The sequence below is a fragment of the Aquarana catesbeiana genome, linkage group LG05 (assembly GCF_042186555.1).
Source record: "Aquarana catesbeiana isolate 2022-GZ linkage group LG05, ASM4218655v1, whole genome shotgun sequence".
In the NCBI taxonomy this organism is placed as follows: Eukaryota; Metazoa; Chordata; class Amphibia; order Anura; family Ranidae; genus Aquarana; species Aquarana catesbeiana.
Window position 1 is genome coordinate 258742936 of NC_133328.1, and position 15634 is coordinate 258758569.

The window sequence follows — 15634 nt, forward strand, 5'->3', positions numbered from 1 at the left end:
TGGGGATTAAGAGTGGAATATTGTTTATAAACATACAAAGGAACCTATTTAACCCATTTCTGGTAAGAATATGAATATAATTATTTTTCTACATGGGGATTATGGGTGGAATATTGTTTATACATATACATAGGAACATATTAAACCCATTTCTGATAGGGATATGCATATAATTATTTTTCTACATGGGGATTATGCGTGGCATATTGCAGATAAACATACATAGCAACTTATTAAACCTATTTCTGATAATAATAGGCATATCATTATTTTTCTACATATGCATTATGGGTGGAATATTGTTTATAAATATACATAGGAACCTATTTAACCCATTTCTAATAAGAATATTCATATAATTACTTTTCTCTATGGGGATTATGGGTGGAATATTGTTTATAAATATACTTAGGAACCCATTTAACCCATTTCCCATAAGAATATGCATACAATTATTTTTCTATATGGGCATTTTGGGTACAATATTGTTTATAAATATACATAGGAACCTACTTAACCCATTTCTGATAAGAATATGCATATAGTTATTTTTCTATATGGGGATTAAGGGTTGAATATTGTTTATTAACAAATAAAGGAACCTATTTAACCCATTTCTGATAAGAATATGAATATAATTATTTTTCTACATGGGGATTATGGGTGGAATATTGTTTATAAATATACATTGGAACCTATTTAACCCAATTTCTGATACGAATATGCATATACATTTTTTTCTACTCGGGCATTATGGGTGGAATATTGTTTAGAAATATACTTAGGAACGTATTTAACATATTTTTCATATGAATATACAATCATTTTTCTATATGAGCATTGTGGGTGGAATATTGTTTTTAAATCTACATAGGAACCTATTTAACCCATTTCTCATAAGAATATGCATATAATTATTTTTCTACAAGGGTTTTAGGGGTGGAATGTTGTTTATAAATATACTTAGGAACCCATTTAACCCTTTTTCCCTAGGAATATGCATACAATTATTTTGGATACAATATTTTTTATAAATATACATAGGAACCTACTTAACCCATTTCTGATAAGAATATGCATATAGTTATTTTTCTATATGGGGATTAAGAGTTGAATATTGTTTATTAACAAACAAAGGAACCTATTTAACCCATTTCTGATAAGAATATGAATATAATTATTTTTCTACATGGGGATTATGGGTGGAATATTGTTTATAAATATACATAGGAACATATTTAACCCATTTCTGAAATGAATATGCATATAATTATTTTTCTATATGGGGATTATGGGTTGAATATTGCTTATATATATATATATATAGAGGAACATATTTAAAAAATTTCTGATAAGAATATGAATATAATTTATTTCTACATGGGGATTATGGGTGGAATAATGTTTATAAATATACATAGGTAGCTATTTACCCATTTCTGATAAGAATATGCATATAATTATTTTTCTACGTCTGGATTATGGTTGGAATATTGTAGTTAAACATACATAGGAATATATTAAACCTATTTCTGATATGAATATGTATAAAATTATTTTTCTACATGGGGATTATGGGTGGAATATTGTTTATATATAAACATAGGAACCTATTTAACCCATTTCCGAAAAGAATATGCATATAATTATTTTTCTACATGGGGATTATGGGTGGAATATTGCAGTTAAACATACATAGGAAAAAATTAAACCTATTTCCATTATGAATATGCATAAAAATTATTTTTCTACATTGGGATTATGGGTGGAATATTGTTTATAAATCTACATTGGAACCTACTTAAACCATTTCTGATAAGAATATGAATATAATTATTTTTCTACATGGGGATTATGGGTGGAATATTGTTGATAAATATACATAGAAATCTATAAAATCCGTTTCTGATAAGAATAGGCACTTAATTATTTTTCTACATGGGGATTATGGGTGGAATATTGAAGTTAAACATACATAGGAAAAAATTAAACCTATTTCCGTTATGAATATACATAAAAGTTATTTTTCTACATTGGGATTATGGGGGGAATATTGTTTTATAAACATACATAGCAACATATTAAACCTATTTCTGATAAAAAATATGCATACAATTACTTTTATCTATGGGGATTATGGGTGGAATATTTTTTATAAATCTGTTTAGCAACCTATTTCTCATAAGAATGTGCATACAATTATTTTTCTATATGGGTATTTTGGGTGGAATATTGTTTATAAATCTACATTGGAACCTACTTAACCCATTTCTAAAAAGAATATGCATAAAGTTATTTTTTTATATGGTGATTAAGAGTGGAATATTGTTTAAAAACATACAAAGGAAACTATTTGACCCATTTCTGATAAGAATATGAATATAATTATTTTTCTACATGGGGATTATGGGTGGAATATTGTTGATAAATATACATAGAAATCTATTAAATCCGTTTCTGATAAGAATATGAATATAATTATTTTTCTACATGGGGATTATGGGTGGAATATTGTTGATAAATATACATAGAAATCTATTAAATCCGTTTCTGATAAGAATAGGCACTTAATTATTTTTCTACATGGGGATTATGGGTGGAATATTGTAGTTAAACATACATAGGAAAAAATTAAACCTATTTCTGTTATGAATATGCATAAAAGTTATTTTTCTACATTGGGATTATGGGGGGAATATTGTTTTATAAACATACATAGCAACATATTAAACCTATTTCTGATAAAAAATATGCATACAATTACTTTTATCTATGGGGATTATGGGTGGAATATTGTTTATAAATCTGTTTAGCAACCTATTTAACCCATTTCTCATAAGAATGTGCATACAATTATTTTTCTATATGGGTATTTTGGGTGGAATATTGTTTATAAATCTACATTGGAACCTACTTAACCCATTTCTAAAAAGAATATGCATAAAGTTATTTTTCTATATGGTGATTAAGAGTGGAATATTGTTTAAAAACATACAAAGGAAACTATTTGACCCATTTCTGATAAGAATATGAATATAATTATTTTTCTACATGGGGATTATGGGTGGAATATTGTTTATATATATATATATATATATAGGAACATATTTAACACATTTCTGATAAGAATATGAATATAATTTTTTTCTACATGGGGATTATGGGTGGAATATTGTTTATAAATATACATAGGAACATATTTAACCCATTTCTGATATGAATATGCATATAATTATTTTTCTACATGGGGATTATGGGTAGATTATTTTATAAAGATAGATAGCAGCATATTAACCCTATTTCTGATAAAAATATGCATTTCATTATTTTTCAACATGTGAATTATCGGTGGAATATTGATTATAAATATACATAGGTAGCTATTTACCCATTTCTGATAAGAATATGCATATAATTATTTTTCTACGTGTGGATTATGGTTGGAATATTGTAGTTAAACATACATAGGAATATATTAAACCTATTTCTGATATGAATATGTATAAAATTATTTTTCTACATGGGGATTATGGGTGGAATATTGTTTATAAATAAACATAGGAACCTATTTAACCCATTTCCGATAAGAATATGCATATAATTATTTTTCTACATGGGGATTATGGGTGGAATATTGCAGTTAAACATACATAGCAAAAAATTACACCTATTTCCGTTATGAATATGCATAAAAATTATTTTTCTACATTGGGATTATGGGTGGAATATTGTTTATAAATCTACATTGGAACCTACTTAAACCATTTCTGATAAGAATATTAATATAATTATTTTTCTACATGGGGATTATGGGTGGAATATTGTTGATAAATATACATAGAAATCTATTAAATCCGTTTCTGTTAAGAATAGGCACTTAATTATTTTTCTACATGGGGATTATGGGTGGAATATTGTAGTTAAACATACATAGGAAAAAATTAAACCTATTTCCGTTATGAATATGCATAAAAATTATTTTTCTACATTGGGATTATGGGTGGAATATTGTTTTATAAACATACATAGCAACATATTAAACCTATTTCTGATAAAAAAATATGCATACAATTACTTTTATCTATGGGGATTATGGGTGGAATATTGTTTATAAATCTGTTTAGCAACCTATTTAACCAATTTCTCATAGGAATGTGCATACAATTATTTTTCTATATGGGTATTTTGGGTGGAATATTGTTTATAAATCTACATTGGAACCTACTTAACCCATTTCTAAAAAGAATATGCATAAAGTTATTTTTCTATATGGTGATTAAGAGTGGAATATTGTTTAAAAACATACAAAGGAAACTATTTAACCCATTTCTGATAAGAATATGAATATAATTATTTTTCTACATGGGGATTATGGGTGGAATATTGTTTATAAATATACATAGGAACCTATTTAACCCATTTCTGATAAGAATATGCATATAATTATTTTTCTACATGGGGATTATTGGTAGAATATTGTTTATAAATATACTTAGGAACCTATTTAACCCATTTCGCATAAGAATATGCATACAATTATTTTTCTATATGGGTATTTTGGGAGGAATATTGTTTATAAATATGCATAGGAACCTACTTAACCAATTTCTGATAAGAATATGCATATAGTTATTTTTCTATATGGGGATTAAGAGTGGAATATTGTTTCTAAACATACATAGGAACCTATTTAACCCATTTCTGATAAGAATATGAATATAATTATTTTTCTACATGGGGATTATGGGTGGAATATTGTTTATAAATATACATAGGAAAAAATTTAACCCATAGGAACGTATTTAACTAATTTCTCATAAGAATATGCATACAATTATTTTTCTATAAGGGTATTTTGGGTGGAATATTGTTTATAAATATACATTGTAACCTACTTAACCCATTTCTGATAAGAATATGCATAAAGTTATTTTTCTATATGGGGATTAAGACTGGTATATTGTTTATAAACATACAAAGGAACCTATTTAACCCATTTCTGATAAGAATATGAATATAATTATTTTTCTACATGGGGATTATGGGTGGAATATTGTTTATAAATATACATAGGAACCTATTTAACCTGTTTCTGATAAGAATATGCATATAATTATTTTTCTACATGAGGATTATGGGTGGAATATTGTAGTCAAACATACATAGGAATATATTAAACCTATTTCTGATATGAATATGCATAAAATAAAATTTCTACATTGGGATTATGGGTGGAATATTGTTTATAAAAATACATAGCAATATATTAAACCTATTTCTGATTTAAATATACATATAATTATTATTCTATATGGGGATTATGGGTTGAATATTTCTTATAAATATATACAGGAATCAATTTAACCCATTTCTGATAGGAATATGCATATAATTATTTTTCTACATGGGGATTATGGGTGGAGTATTGTAGTTAAACATACGTAGGAAAAAATTAAACCTATTTCTGTTTTGCATATGCATACAATTATTTTTCTAAATTGGGATTATGGGTGGAATATTTTTTATAAACATACATAGCAACATATTAAACCTTTTTTTGATAATAATAAACATATAATTATTTTTCTACATATGGATTATGGATGGAATATTGATTATAAATATACATAGGAACCTGTTTAACCCATTTCTCTTAAGAATATGCATATAATTATTATTCTACGTTGGGATTATGGGTGGAATATTGTTTATAAATATACATAGGAACCTATTTAACCCATTTCTCATAAAAAATATGCCTATCATTCTTTTTCTACAAGGGGATTATGGGTTGAATATTGCTTATAAATTTATACAGGAACCAATTTAACCCATTTCTGATAAGAATATGCATATAATTATTTTTCTACATGGGGATTATGGGTGGAGTATTGTAGTTAAACATACGTATGAAAAAATTAAACCTATTTCTGTTATGAATATGCATAAAATTATTTTTCTGCATTGGGATTAATTTGTGGAATATTTTTTATAAACATACATAGCAACATATTAAACCTTTTTTTGATAATAATAGGCATATAATTATTTTTCTACATTTGATTATGGGTGGAATATTGTTTATATATATACATAGGAAACTATTTAACCCATTTCTCATAAAAAATATGCATATCATTCTTTTTCTACATGGGAATTATGGGTGGAATATTGTTTATAAATATACTTAGGAACCTACTTAAACCAATTCTGATAAGAAAATGCATATAGTTATTTTTCTGTTTGGGGATTAAGAGTGAAATATTGTTTATAAACATACAAAGGAACCTATTTAACCCATTTCTGATAAGAATAGAAATATGATTATTTTTCTACATGGGGATTATGGGTGGAATATTGTTTATAAATATACATAGGAACCTATTTAACCAATTTCTGATAAGAATATGCATATAATTATTTTTCTACATGGGGATTATGGGTGGAATATTGTTTATAAATATACATAGGTACCTATTTAACCCATTTCTGATAAGAATATGCATATAATTATTTTTTCTACATGGGGATTATGGGTGGAATAATGTTTATAAATATACATAGGACCCTATTTAACCCATTTCTGATAAGAATATGCAGATATACAGTTTTCTACATGGGGGATTATTGGTAGAATATTGTTTATAAATATACATAGTAACCTCTTTAACTAATTTTGGATAAGAATATGCTTATAATTATTTTTCTACATGGGGATTATAGGTGGAATATTGTTTATATATATGCATGGGAACCTATTTAACCCATTTTTGATAAGAATATATATATCATTCTTTTTCTATACGGGGATTATGGGTGGAATATTGTTTATAAATATACATAGGAACCTATTTAACCCATTTCTCATAAGAATATGCATATAATTATGTTTCTACATGGGGATTGTGGGTTCAATATTGTTTATAAATATACTTAGGAACCTATTTAACTAATTTCTCATAAGAATATGCATACAATTATTTTTCTATAAGGGTATTTTGGGTGGAATATTGTTTATAAATATACGTTGTAACCTACTTAACCCATTTCTGATAAGAATATGCATAAAGTTATTTTTCTATATGGGGATTAAGAGTGGTATATTGTTTATAAACATACAAAGGAACCTATTTAACCCATTTCTGATAAGAATATGAATATAATTATTTTTCTACATGGGGATTATGGGTGGAATATTGTTTATAAATATACATAGGAACCTATTTAACCTATTTCTGTTAAGAATATGCATATAAATATTTTTCTACATGGGGATTATGGGTAGATTATATGTAGTTAAACATATATATCACCATATTAAACCTATTTGTGACATGAATATGCATATCATTTTTTTTCTGCATGGGGATTAAGGGTGGAATATTGTAGATAAACATACACAGCACCATATAAAACCTATTTCTAATAAGAATAGGCATATAATTATTATTCTACATTGGGATTATGGGTGGAATATTGTTTATAAATATATATAGGAACCTATTTACCCATTTCTCATAAGAATATGCATATAATTATTTTTCTACATGGAGATTATGGGTGGAATATTGTAGTTAAACATACATAGAAAAAATTAAACCTATTTCTGTTATGAATATGCATCGAATTATTTTTCTACATTGAGATTATGGGTGGAATATTGTTTATAAATATAAATAGGAACCTATTAAACCCGTTTCTGATAGAAATATGCATATAATTATTTTTCTACATGGGGATTATGGGTGAAATATAGTTTATAAATATACATAGGAACCTATTAAACATGTTTCTGATAAGAATATGCATATAATTATTTTTCCACATTGGGATTATGGGTGGAATATTCTTTATAAATATACATAGCAACCTATTTAACCCAATTTTTGATAAGAATATGCATATAATTATTTTTCTACATGGGGATTATGGGTGGAATAATGTAGTTAAACATACATAGGAATATATTAATCCTATTTCTGATATAAATATGCATAAAATTATTTTTCTACATGGCGATTATGGGTGGAATATTGTTTATAAATATACGTAGACACCTATTTAACCAATTTCTGATAAAAATATGCATATAATTATTTTTCTGCATGTAAATTATGGGTGGAATATTGTTTATAAATATACATAGGAACCTACTTAACCCATTTCTGATAAGAAAATGCATATAGTTATTTTTCTATATGGGGATTAAGACTGGAATATTGTTTATAAACATACAAAGGAACCTATTTAACCCATTTCTGATAAGAATATGAATATAATTCTTTTTCTACATGGGGATTATGGGTGGAATATTGTTTATAAATATACATAGGAGCCTATTAAATCCGTTTCTGATAACAATATGCATATAATTATTTTTCTACATTGGGATTATGGGTGGAATTTTTTTTATAAATTTACATAGCAACCTATTTAACCCATTTCTGATAAGATTTTGCATATAATTATTTTTCTACATGGGGATTATGAGTGGAATATTTTAGTTAAACATACATAGGAATATATTAAACATATTTCTGATATGAATATGCACAAAATTATTTTTCTACATGGGGGTTATGGGTGGAATATTGTTTATAAATATACATAGCAACATATTAAACCTATTTCTGATATTAATAGGCATATCATTATTTTCTACATATGGATTATGGGTGGAATACTGTTTATAAATATACATAGGAACCTATTTAACCCATTTCTCTTAAGAATATGCATATCATTCTTTTTCTACATGGGGATTACAAGTGGAATATTGTTTATAAACATACAAAGGAACCTATTTCACCCATTTCTGATAAGAATATAAAAATAATTATTTTTCTACATTGGGATTATGGGTAGAATATTGTAGTTAAACATACATAGGAAAAAATTAAACCTATTTCTGATATAAATATGCATAAAATTATTTTTCTACATTGGGATTATGGGTGGTATATTGTTTATAAATATACATACAAACCTATTTAACACATTTTTGATAGGAATATGCATATAATTACTTTTCTATATGGGGATTATGGGTGGAATACTGTTTATAAATATACATAGGAACCTATTTAACCCATTTATGATAAGAATATGCATATAATTATTATTCTACACTGGGATTATGGGTGGAATATTGTTTATAAATACACATAGAAACCTATTTAACCCATTTCTCATAAGAATATGCATATAATTACTTTTCTATATGGGGATTATGGGTGAAATACTGTTAATAAATATACATATGAACCTATTTAACCCATTTATGATAAGAATATGCATATAATTATTATTCTACATTGGGATTATGGGTGGAATATTGTTTATAAATACACATAGGAACCTATTTAACCCATTTCTCATAAGAATATGCATATAATTATTTTTCTACATGGGTATTTTGGTTGGAATATTGTTTATAAATATACATAGCAACATATTTAACCCATTTCTGGTAAGAATATGCATATAATTATTATTCTACATTGGGATTATGGGTGGAATATTGTTTATAAATATACATAGGAACCTATTTAACCCATTTCTCATATGAATATGCATATAATTATTTTTCTACATTGGGATTATGGGTGGAATATTGTTTATACATATATTAAGGAAAGTATTTAACCCATTTCTGATAAGAATATGGATATAATTATTTTTCTACATGGAGATTATGGGGGGAATATGCATATGTAGTTAAACATACATAGAAAAAAATTAAACCTATTTCTGTTATGAATATGCATAAAATAATTTTTCTACATTGAGATTATGGGTGGAATATTGTTTATAAATAGGAACCTATTAAACCCATTTCTGATACAAATATGCATATCATTATTTTTCTACATGGGGATTATGGGTGAAATATAGTTAATAAATATACATAGCAATATATTAAACCAATTTCTGATATGAATATGCATAAAATAATTTTTCTACATGGGTATTATGGGTAGAATATTGTTTATAAATATACATAGGAACCTATTAAACCTGTTTCTGATAAGAATATGCATTTAATTATTTTTCTACATGGGGATTATGGGTGGAATATTGTAGTCAAACATACATAGGAATATATTAAACCTATTTCTGATATGAATATGCATAAAATTAATTTTCTACGTTGTGATTATGGGTGGAATATTGTTTATAAAAATACATAGCAATATATTAAACCTATTTCTGATTTAAATATACATATAATTATTTTTCTATATGGGGATTATGGGTTGAATATTTCTTATAAATATATACAGGAACCAATTTAACCCATTTCTGATAAGAATATGCATATAATTATTTTTCTACATGGGGATTATGGGTGGAGTATTGTAGTTAAACATACGTAGGAAAAAATTAAACCTATTTCTGTTTTGAATATGCATACAATTATTTTTCTAAATTGGGATTATGGGTGGAATATTTTTTATAAACATACATAGCAACATATTAAACCTTTTTTTAATAATAATAAGCATATAATTATTTTTCTACATATGGGTTATGAATGGAATATTGATTATAAATATACATAGGAACCTATTTAACCCATTTCTCTTAAGAATATGCATATAATTATTATTCTACGTTGGGATTATGGGTGGAATATTGTTTATAAATATACATAGGAACCTATTTAACCCATTTCTCATAAAAAATATGCCTATCATTCTTTTTCTACATGGGGATTATGGGTTGAATATTGCTTATAAATATATACAAAAACCAATTTAACCCATTTCTGATAAGACTATGCATATAATTATTTTTCTACATGGGGATTATGGGTGGAGTATTGTAGTTAAACATACGTATGAAAAAAATAAACCTATTTCTGTTATGAATATGCATAAAATTATTTTTCTACATTGGGATTAATTTGTGGAATATTTTTTATAAACATACATAGCAACATATTAAACCTTGTTTTGATAATAATAGGCATATAATTATTATTCTACATTGGGATTATGGGTGGAATATTGTTTATAAATATACCTAGGAACCTATTTAACCCATTTCTCATAAAAAATATGCATATCATTCTTTTTCTACATGGGAATTATGGGTGGAATATTTTTTATAAATATACTTAGGAACCTACTTAACCCAGTTCTAATAAGAATATGCATATAGTTATTTTTCTGTTTGGGGATTAAGAGTGAAATATTGTTTATAAACATACAAAGGAACCTATTTAACCCATTTCTGATAAGAATAGGAATATGATTATTTTTCTACATGGGGATTATGGGTGGAATATTGTTTATAAATATACATAGGAACCTATTTAACCCATTTCTGATAAGAATATGCATATAATTATTTTTCTACATGGGGATTATGGGTGGAATATTGTTTATAAATATACATAGGTACCTATTTAACCCATTTGTGATAAGACTATGCATATAATTATTTTTTCTACATGGGGATTATGTGTGGAATAATGTTTATAAATATACATAGGACCCTATTTAAACCATTTCTGATAAGAATATGCAGATATATAGTTTTCTACATGGGGATTATTGGTGAAATATTGTTTATAAATATACATAGTAACCTATTTAACTCATTTCGGATAAGAATATGCTTATAATTATTTTTCTACATGGGGATTATGGGTGGAATATTGTTTATATATATGCATAGGAACCTATTTAACCCATTTTTGATAAGAATATATATATCATTCTTTTTCTATACGGGGATTATGGGTGAAATATTGTTTATAAATATACATAGGAACCTATTTAACCCATTTCTCATAAGAATATGCATATAATTAATTTTCTACATGGGGATTGTGGGTTCAATATTGTTAATAAATATACTTAGGAACCTATTTAACTAATTTCTCATAAGAATATGCATACAATTATTTTTCTATAAGGGTATTTTGGGTGGAATATTGTTTATAAATATACATTGTAACCTACTTAACCCATTTCTGATAAGAATATGAATATAATTATTTTTCTACATGGGGATTATGGGTGGAATATTGTTTATAAATATACATAGGAACCTATTTAACCTATTTCTGATAAGAAAATATCATATAAATATTTTTCTACATGGGGATTATGGGTAGATTATATGTAGTTAAACATATATATCAACATATTAAACCTATTTGTGACATGAATATGCATATCATTTTTTTTCTGCATGGGGATTAAGGGTGGAATATTGTAGATAAACATACACAGCACCATATAAAACCTATTTCTAATAAGAATAGGCATATAATTATTATTCTACATTGGGATTATGGGTGGAATATTGTTTAAAAATATATATAGGAACCTATTTAACCCATTTCTCATAAGAATATGCATATAATTATTTTTCTACATGGGGATTGTGGGTGGAATATTGTTTATACATATATTAAGGAACCTATTTAACCCATTTCTAATAAGAATATGAATATAATTATTTTTCTACATGGAGATTATGGGTGGAATATTGTAGTTAAACATACATAGAACAAATTAAACCTATTTCTGTTATGAATATGCATCAAATTATTTTTCTACATTGAGATTATGGGTGGAATATTGTTTATAAATATATTAAACCCGTTTCTGATAGAAATATGCATATAATTATTTTTCTACATGGGGATTATGGGTGAAATATAGTTTATAAACATACATAGCAATATATTAAACCAATTTCTGATATGAATATGCATAAAATAATTTTTCTACATGGTATTATGGGTGAAATATTGTTTATAAATATACATAGGAACCTATTAAACATGTTTCTGATAAGAATATGCATATAATTATTTTTCTACATGGGGATTATGGGTGGAATATTGTAGTTAAACATACATAGGAATATATTAACCCTATTTCTGATATGAATATGCATAAAATCATTTTTCTACATTGGGATTATGGGTGGAATATTGTTTATAAATATACATAGGAACCTATTAAACCCGTTTCTGATAAAAATATGCATATCATTATTTTTCTACAAGGGGATTATGGGAGGAATATTGTAGTTAAACATACATAGGAATATATTAAACCTATTTCTGATATGAATATGCATAAAAAAATTTCTACATGGGGATAAAAGGTGGAATATTGTTTATAAATATACATAGCAACATATTAAACCTATTTCTGATAAGAATAGGCATATCTTTATTTTTCTACATATGGATTACGGATTGACTATTTAACCCATTTATGATAAGAATATGCATATAATTATTTTTCTACATGGGGATTATGGGTGGAATATTGTTTATAAATATACATAGTAACCTATTTAACCCATTTCTGATAAGAATATGCATATAATTATTTTTCTACATGGGGATTATGAATGGAATATTGTTTACAAATATACATAGCAACATATTAAACCTATTTCTGATATGAATATGCATATATTTTTTTTCTATATGGGGATTATGGGTGGAATATTGTTTATAAATATACATAGGAACCTATTTAACCAATTTCTCATAAGAATATGCATAAAATTATTTTTCTACATGGGGATTATGGGTGGAATATTGTTTATAAATATACACAGGAACCTATTTAACCCATTTCTGATAAAAATATGCATATAATTATTTTTCTATATGGGTATTTTGGGTGGAATATTGTATATAAATATACAGAGGAACTTACTTAAACCAATTTCTGATAAGAATATGCATATAATTGGTTTTCTACATGGGGATTAGAGTGGAATATTGTAGTTAAACATACATAGGAATATATTAAACCTATTTCTGATATATATATGCATAAAATATTTTTTCAACATGGGTATTATGGGTGGAATATTGTTTATAAATAAAATAGATACCTATTTAACACATTTCTGATAACAATATGCATACAATTATTTTTCTACATGGGGATTATGGATGGAATATTGTTAATAAATATACATAGGAACCTATTCAACCAATTTCTGATAAGAATATGCATATAATTATTATTCTACATAGGGATAATGGGTGGAATATTGTTTATACATATAGATAGCAACATATTAAACCTATTTGTGATAAGAATATGCATATAATTATTTTTCTACATTTGGATTATCGATGGAATATTGTTTATAAATATACATAGCAACCTATTTAACCTATTTCTGATAAGAATATGCATAAAATATATTTTCAACATGGGTATTATGGGTGGAATATTGTTTATAAATAAAATAGATACCTATTTAACACATTTCTGATAACAATATGCATACAATTATTTTTCTACATGGGGATTATGGATGGAATATTGTTAATAAATATACATAGGAACCTATTCAACCAATTTCTGATAAGAATATGCATATAATTATTTTTCTACATTTGGATTATCGATGGAATATTGTTTATAAATATACATAGCAACATATTAAACCTATTTCTGATAAAAATAGGCATATCATTATTTTTCCACATATGAATTATGGGTGGACTATTGTTTATAAATATACATAGGAACCTATTTAACCCATTTCTGATAAGAATATGCATATAATTATTTTTCTTCATGGGGATTATGGGTGGAATATTGTTTATAAATATCTATAGTAACCTATTTAACCCATTTCTGATAAGAATATGCATATAATTATTTTTATACATGGGGATTATGGGTGGACTATTGTTTATAAATATAAATACCAATATATTAAACCTATTTCTGATATGAATATGCCTATAATTATTTTTCTATTTGGGGATTATGGGTTGAATATTGTTTATAAATATATATAGGAGCGTATTTAATCCATTTCTGATAAAAAATATGCATATAATTATTTTTCTGCATGGGGATTATGGGTGGAATATTGTAGTTAAACATACATAGGGATATATTAACCCTATTTCTGATATGAATATGCATAAAATCATTTTTCTACATGGGGATTATGGGTGAAATATTGTTTATAAATATACATAGGAACCTATTAAACCCATTTCTGATAAGAATATGCATATAATTATTTTTCTACAAGGGGATTCTGGGTGGAATAGTGTAGTTAAACATACTTAGGAATATATTAAACCTATTTCTGAAATGAATATGCATAAAAAAATTCTACATGGGGACTAAAGGTGAAATATTGTTTATAAATATACATAGCAACATATTAAACCTATTTCTGATAAGAATAGGCATATCATTGTTTTTCTACATATGGATTATGGGTTGACTATTGTTTATAAATATACATAGGAACCTACTTAACCAATTTCTGATAAGAATATGCATATAGTTATTTTTCTATATGGGGATTAAGAGTGGAATATTGTTTCTAAACATACATAGGAACCTATTTAACCCATTTCTGATAAGAATATGAATATAATTATTTTTCTACATGGGGATTATGGGTGGAATATTGTTTATAAATATACATAGGACCATGTTTAATCCATTTCGGATAAGAATATGCACATATATATTTTTCTACATGTGGATTATTGGTGGAATATTGTTTATAAATATACATAGTAACCTATTTAACCCATTTCGGATAAGAATATGCATATAATTACTTTTCTACATGGGGATTATGGGTGGAATACTGTTTATAAATATACATA